Genomic DNA, 7,330 nt, shown 5'->3' on the forward strand with positions numbered 1-7,330 from the left:
CACCCTTATTGTTATGGCCGGCCACTACTAATTAAATGGGGGAAATTGACATGCAAGTCCACCCCTTTGATTACATGCACTAATAGATCCTTATAGATTAACCTATCACATTTCAAAAGTGTCACACATAAGTCCTATTAACTAAATTCACATGCAATTAACTAAATCAAAGCTTAAAACTTTCACACATTCATATTCACATATTTTAGACAATAATTATCATATTCAAATAATTTGGTGTCTCGGTTTAGCGGTCCCGAAACCGCTTTCCGACTAGGGTCACTTTAGGGCTGTCACATATAGTCTCAAGTCAATCGATTTTCCCAAAAGAAATTCCCCAATTCTTTTCTCTGTGCGTTCTTACTTTATATAATTAGTTAATTAAAACAAAACCTCATTATTCTTAGGCTAGATAATAAAAAGATAGTCATTACTAGTACTTTTAGTTCCTTTGGGTTCAACAATCCGGTCTTGCTAAAACTATACTACTGTTCGATAGGTACACTTGTCTATTATCGCGATGTGGGTTAATCCTAAGTGCCTTAATCATTTTGATATATCAAATCAAATGGTGTGGTCTCAACATGCATAATCAAGCAAATTCTAGAATAACAGTTCAATACTGACGCACTCAAAGTAATAATAAAAGTAAGCATGAATGGATGAATAGATGCTCAAAAGGCTCAAAAACCTCACAAAAATTATGGCTTTTTTATGTTTAGACTCGTGAATTCCAGTTCAAAGTAATACCTAGACTTGGGGAAACAACCTAAGATTTTGAATTTAAAAATCAACTCATCATGCTTGATTCTCTATTGTCTTAAAGTTTAAACAATCAATGCATAAATGCCTATGTTTTAATTCAAGATATATCAGTCAAAATCATAAATCAATTAAAATTTATCCTAAATATGATATGAGAGTTTTTCATGAGAATAAGGTGATTATTCAGGGATTTTTCTGATATTGAAATAAATACCCCCCACTTAAGATGTACATTGCCCTCAATGTACAAAGATAGATATTAGAGTATAAAAATAAGATAGGGAGAGAAGTGAAACTTCCTGTATGATGAACAGATGATACCCTTGGATTGGCGAGGTTGTGTATTGGAGATACTTTGGATGGAAAGCTGGACTTAAAAAATCAAACTGTTGTGTTTTTTCTTTTTTTGGAAAAAGAAAACAAATAAATCTTAAAAACGAATGAATCTTAAAAACTTAATAAAAGAAAAATAAAATAAGATAATTATTCTAATTTTTCAAGTGGCACGGCTGTAGCACACGCCCATGTGTGCCATGGCTCGGCCGTGTTTGTCGCGAATTAAGATGTAGCCACACGGTCTGCTCGCACGCCCGTGAGTATAGGCCGTGTCACTACGTGATCGTATCGGATGGCTGTGTCTAGCGTGATTTGCTTTTTCCAAAGTCGTGTAGGTTTTCGCACGCCTGTGTTATTTCGATAGTGTTGTCCATGGGTGCTAGACATGGGCGTGTCTCACGCCAATGTTTATTCGGCAGATTCGACCACGGCCATGTCTCACGACCATGGCGTTTTATCACAGCCCATGTTTGGGGAAATCTTTTACCCTATTTTTGCATGGCCGTATCGCACGGCCGTGTTTCCCTCCGTGTTGGTCACACAGTCTTAAGCACAGCCGTGTTATTTGCCGTGTGGAGCTGGGAATCTGTGCTTCAAATACCCTGGTAGTGACCTAAATGTTTAAAACTTGAATTTAAAATAATTTAAACTCGTTAGTACCCAGGTTGCCTTCTGAGAAGCGCTTGTTTATAGTCTAAACTCGACTGTTACCTTGTTGGTATATTCAGGGCGGTTTGTGGAGTCGTAGCTCCTCTCCATCGACTTTAAAATCCTCTCCATTATAAAGTTTGAGACGGTGTCCATTTACTTTGAAAGTACCGTATGATGGGTGACTTACCTCTATTGTGCCATATGGATGAACAGATTGAATTACGAAGGGTCCTGACCATTGTGATTTTAGTTTCCCAGGAAACAATTTGAATCTTAAGTTGTATAGTAAGACGAGATCTCCCACTTCAAATTGTTTCCATTGCTTTAAACGAACGTCATGGCGCCGCTTTGTTGCTTCCTTGTATAGGCGTGAATTTTCAAATGCATTGGCTCGCCATTCATCTAGCTCGTTCAGCTGCATCAACATGTTTTTTCCTGCAAGTTCGGGATCAAGGTTTAGAAATTTAATAGCCCAAAAAGCTTGATGCTCTAGTTCGAATGGTAGATGACAACTTTTTTCATAAACAAGTCTGTAAGGTGATGTCCCTATAGGAGTCTTAAAAGCAGTTCTGTAAGCCCATAAGGCATCGTCTACTTTTGTTGCCCAGTCTTTTCTGTTTGATTCTACTATTTTTCCAACGATCCGTTTGAGTTCTCGGTTTGCTACTTCAACTTGTCAATTAGTTTGAGGATGGTATGGGGTGGCTGTTCTATGATAAACTTCGTATTTCTTAAGGGTTTTTTCAAATTGGGTATTACAAAAATGAGTGCCCATGTCACTGATAATTGCTCTAGGTGTTCCGAATCTCGAAAAGAGTTTTTTTAAGGAAACATACTACCACTCTAGCATCATTAGTAGTTAGAGCTTGGGCTTCTACCCATTTGGACATGTAGTCAACTGCTACTAAGTTGTATTTATTTCTAAATGAACTGGGGAATGAGTCCATGAAATCGATACCCCAAACGTTAAATATTTCACAAGAAAGCATATAGTTTTAAGGCATTTCATCATATTTAGATATGTTACCTGTCCGTTGGCATTTGTCACATAAAGTAACATACTTGATAGTGTATTTGAATAACGAAGGCCAATAAAAACCTGATTCAAGTATTTTGTGTGCGGTCTTAGTTCCACTATAATGTCCTCCGGTTGGCCCTGAGTGGCAGTGTTCCAATATTTTTGATATTTCTGATCCAGTAACGCATCTTCTGATGACTTGATCTGCACATCTGTGAAGCAGAAATGGATCATCCCAAAAGTAGTTTTTCACATCATTAAAGAATCGCTTCTTTTGTTGGTGTGTTAACCCTTTTGGGATAATGTTAGCAGCTAAAAAATTCGCGATGTCTACAAACCAAGGTACCTCAGAGTTAGATATAGCGAAAAATTATTCTTCAGGGAACGAATCATTTATTTCCACGTCATCTAGTTCTCTGGTATTAGATTTCTCGAGCCTGGACAGATGATCAGCCGCGAGATTTTCAGCTCCTTTCTTGTCCTAAATTTCCAAGTTGAATTCCTGCAATAGGAGAATCCATGGAATGATTCGAGGTTTTGCATCGATTTTAGTTAAAAGGTAGCAAGGGGCGAAATGGTCAATGTAAACAACAACTTTAGACAATATGAGATATGATCAAAATTTATCAAATGTAAAAACCACAGCTAGCAACTCTTTTTCCGTAGTAGTATAGTTTTCTTGTGTAGCCGTTAAGGTTTTGCTGGCTAATAGATAGGTTGAAAATGCTTGTCTCTTTGCTGTCCCAATACTGCACCTACTGCAAAATCACTCGCATCACACATTAGTTCAAATGGAAAGTTCCAATCAGGTGCAATTATGATTGGAGCATTAATTAATTTATCCTTTAAAGTATTAAATGCTTCTAAACATTCCTGATCGAAGTTAAAAGGTATATCTTTTTCTAGCAATTTTGTCAAAGGCTTAGCTATTTTAGAAAAATACTTAATAAATCTTCTATAAAAACTAGAATGTCCTAAAAAGCTTCTAATAGCCTTAACTGAACTAGGGGGTGGTAATTTTTTGATTGTTTCTATTTTAGATTTATCCACCTCAATCCCTTTACTAGAAATTTTATGCCCTAGTACAATACCTTCTTGAACCGTGAAGTGACATTTCTCCCAATTAAGCACAAGGTTTCTTTCCTCACATCTTATTAAAACTCGTTTTAAAATTTTAAGGCAGAGATGGAAAGAGTTACCGAATACCGAAAAATCATCCATACAGACTTCCATGATATCTTCCACGAGTTCGTCGAATATGGCTATCGTACAGCGCTGAAAAGTGGCAAGGGCATTACATAATCCAAAAGGCATTCTATGATAAGCGGACGTACCATATGGGCATGTGAATGTCGTCTTTTCTTGATCTTCAGGAGCTATTGGGATTTGGAAGTAACCAGAGAGTCCATCTAGGAAGCAGTAATACATGTGTCCGGATAATCTTTCTAACATTTGGTCAATGAATGGCAAGGGTAAGTGATCTTTTCTTGTGGCATCATTCAGTTTCCTGTAGTCTATGCAAACTCTCCACCATGTAACTGTCCTTATTGGGATTAATTCATTCTTCTCGTTGGTCACAACTGTCATGCCTCCTTTCTTAGGGACAACCTGCACTGGACTTACCCAAGAACTGTCAAAAATAGGATAAATAATTCTAGCATCTAGAAGTTTAACTACCTCAACTTTTACAACTTCCTTCATGTTGGGGTTCAGACGTCTTTAAGCTTGCACACACGGTTTGTATGCATCTTCCATCAAAATTTTGTGGGTGCAAAAAGAAGGACTGATTCCTTTAATGTTAGAAATTTTCCATGCTATTTCCTTCTTATGTTCTTTTCATACTTGGATTAATTCTTCTTTCTCCTTGGGTTGCAAATTAGAAGCAATAATAACTGGTAATGTAGAATTATTTCCAAGGAATGCGTATTCTGAATGGTTTGGTAATTGTTTAAGTTCCAGTTTGGGAGGGTCCTCAATAAAGCGTTTTTGGTTAAGTTCATCGTTTATCTTAATACCCTCATATTCTACTTTTCTCGACGGATGGTCATTAGGTTCCTCACCTATCTCCTCGTCTTGTGCTGGATACGGTTCTGTCGTCACCTCTTTACAATTTCCTGAAAAGAGTCTTGAGTAATATGATCAATAGAGTCAATGAAATAACATGAATCATCCTGTTCCCTAGAGAATCTCATAGCATCGTAAATTTCAAATATCATCTCCTCGTCACCTACTCTAAGTACCAATTTACCGTCACCCACGTCAATCACAGCTCTAGCAGTGGCTAGGAATGGGTGCCCTAAAATTAAGGGTACTTCCACATCTTCATCCATGTCAAGCATAACAAAATCAACAGGAAATATAAATTTATCTACTTTTACAAGTACGCCTTCTATAATACCCATAGGATATTTAATAAATCTATCGGCTAATTAAATACTCATCCTAGTAGGTACCCAAGACCAAGTTGTTTGAACATTTTATATGGCATCAAATTAATACTAACACCTAAATCAGCTAGTGCTTTTTCAATATTCAGATTACCAATTAAGCAAGGGATAGTAAAACTTCCTGGATCTTTTAGTTTGGTTGGCAGCTTATTTTGGACTATGGCGTAGCACTCCTCGTTGAGTTCTACTGTAGATAAGTCCTTGAACTTCTTTTTATTTGTCAGAAGATCCTTCAAAAATTTTGCGTATGTAGGCATTTGCGAGATGGCTTCAACAAAAGGTAAGTTGATATGTAATTACTTAAAAAGTTCAAGAAACTTACCAAATTATGCATCAATGCGATTCTTTTTTAATTTTGCTGGATATGGAACCAGTGGTGTATATTCCTCCGATACTTGTTTGTCACTATTTTTGGGTTTTTCTTCCCTCCTTTCGCTTTCCACGGCTTATTGTGCTAACTTCTTTTCAAATTCCGCTAACACTTTACCACTCCTTAGTGTAACTGCTTTGACATGCTCTCTTGATTTGGTGTTACTAAGTAAATTTCTTGGTGGTCTTTCCAAGATTAGTTTGGAAAGCTGGCTTATCTGAGTTTCGAGGCCTTGGATTGATGCTTGTTGATTTTTAAGTGTTGTCTTGGTATTTTAGAAACAGGTTTCTGACACTGATATGAATTTTGAGAGCATCCCCTCAAGCTTTGGTTTCTTCTCTTATTCATAGTGTGGCTGTAGAAAACCCGGAGGATGTTGTGGTCTTTGATTTCCTAGATTGCCCCATGAAAAATTTGGGTGGTTCCTCCAACCTGCATTATAAGTATTACTATATGGGTTATTTTGAGATCTAAAGTTATTGTTACCCATATAGTTGACTTGTTCCTCTTCGGTTGTGGGATTGAAGGATTGATATTCTGTATGCACACCTCCTCCACTTAAGTCACACCTCATTACTAGATGTACCTGCGAAGAACCAAGTAAACCATCAATCTTTTTATTGAGAAGTTCTACCTGATTTGACAGCATAGTAACTGAGTCGACGTTATAAACGTCGGCTATTTTTATTGGCTTAGTCCTCATGACTTGCCACTGATAGTTATTCAGTGACATTTCTTCAATGAATTCATAAGCCTCTTCAGGTGTTTTGTTGTTGATGGTTCTGCCAGTAGCTACGTCAACCATTTTTCGAGTCGAGGGATTCAAACTATTGTGGAATGTTTGTACTTGAAGCCAAAGTGGCAACTCATGGTGAGGGCACCCTCTCAGTAAGTCCTTGTATCTCTCCCATGCATCGTAAAGTGTTTCTAAATCCATCTACACAAAAGAAGAGATATCATTACGTAATTTAGCGATTTTAGCCGGCAGAAAGTATTTTAGTAAAAAATTTTCGATCATTTGTTCCTAAGTAGTAATTGGCCCTCATGGTAACGAGTTCAACCACTATTTAGCTTTGTTTCTCAGTGAAAAGGGAAATAACCGAAGACAAATGGCATCATCAGAAACACCATTGATTTTAAATGTATCGTAATAAGTGAGCATTGGGATCTGCATCCTGCAAACCATCAAACTGAACAAACTCTCGTATCATTTGAATTGTGTTAGGTTTTAGTTCAAAAGTATTTGCAGCTATAGCTGGTCTAACTATGCTATATTCTGTTCCTATTAAAGAAGGTTTAGCATAATCATACATAGTGCGTGGAGCAGGATTTTGTTTAGATGCAATTGCAGGAGGTAGCTGATTGCCTGGGTTTTCAGCCATATCTTCGATTGGGGGTTGAGTATCGTCTTCTTGCTCATTTTTCGTTTATCATAAGCTGTGCGTTATCTCTCTTTGATTTCTACAAACTGTACGATCGATTTCTTCGTCAAAACGTAATGGTCCTGACAGGTTTCTTCTAGTCATAAACTATAAAAACCTACCAAGGGAAAGAATAAGTAAATTAATAAATAATAATAATAATAAATTAAATTAAATTTCAAGAAAAATAAATGGATAAAGTAATAAAAATTGAGTGTTCCTAATATCTTAGTTCCCCGGCAACGGCGCCAAAAACTTGATCGCGTAATTCGTAACAAGTAATAAATATTTATAATGAAGATCAAACCTAGACTAATTATTA

At 36.8% G+C, this 7,330-nt stretch overlaps 1 non-coding gene across 1 annotated transcript; it reads left to right on the forward strand.

Annotated features, from left to right (window-relative positions):
• The first annotated feature begins 6,450 nt into the window (after nucleotides 1-6,450).
• On the forward strand, nucleotides 6,451-6,557 carry LOC128280133 (small nucleolar RNA R71). The gene has a single exon (XR_008270315.1). It is a non-coding gene; the product is annotated as a small nucleolar RNA R71 (small nucleolar RNA).
• Nucleotides 6,558-7,330: the final 773 nt, after the last annotated feature.

This window comes from Gossypium arboreum, chromosome 8 (genome assembly GCF_025698485.1).
Source record: "Gossypium arboreum isolate Shixiya-1 chromosome 8, ASM2569848v2, whole genome shotgun sequence".
NCBI lineage: Eukaryota > Viridiplantae > Streptophyta > Magnoliopsida > Malvales > Malvaceae > Gossypium > Gossypium arboreum.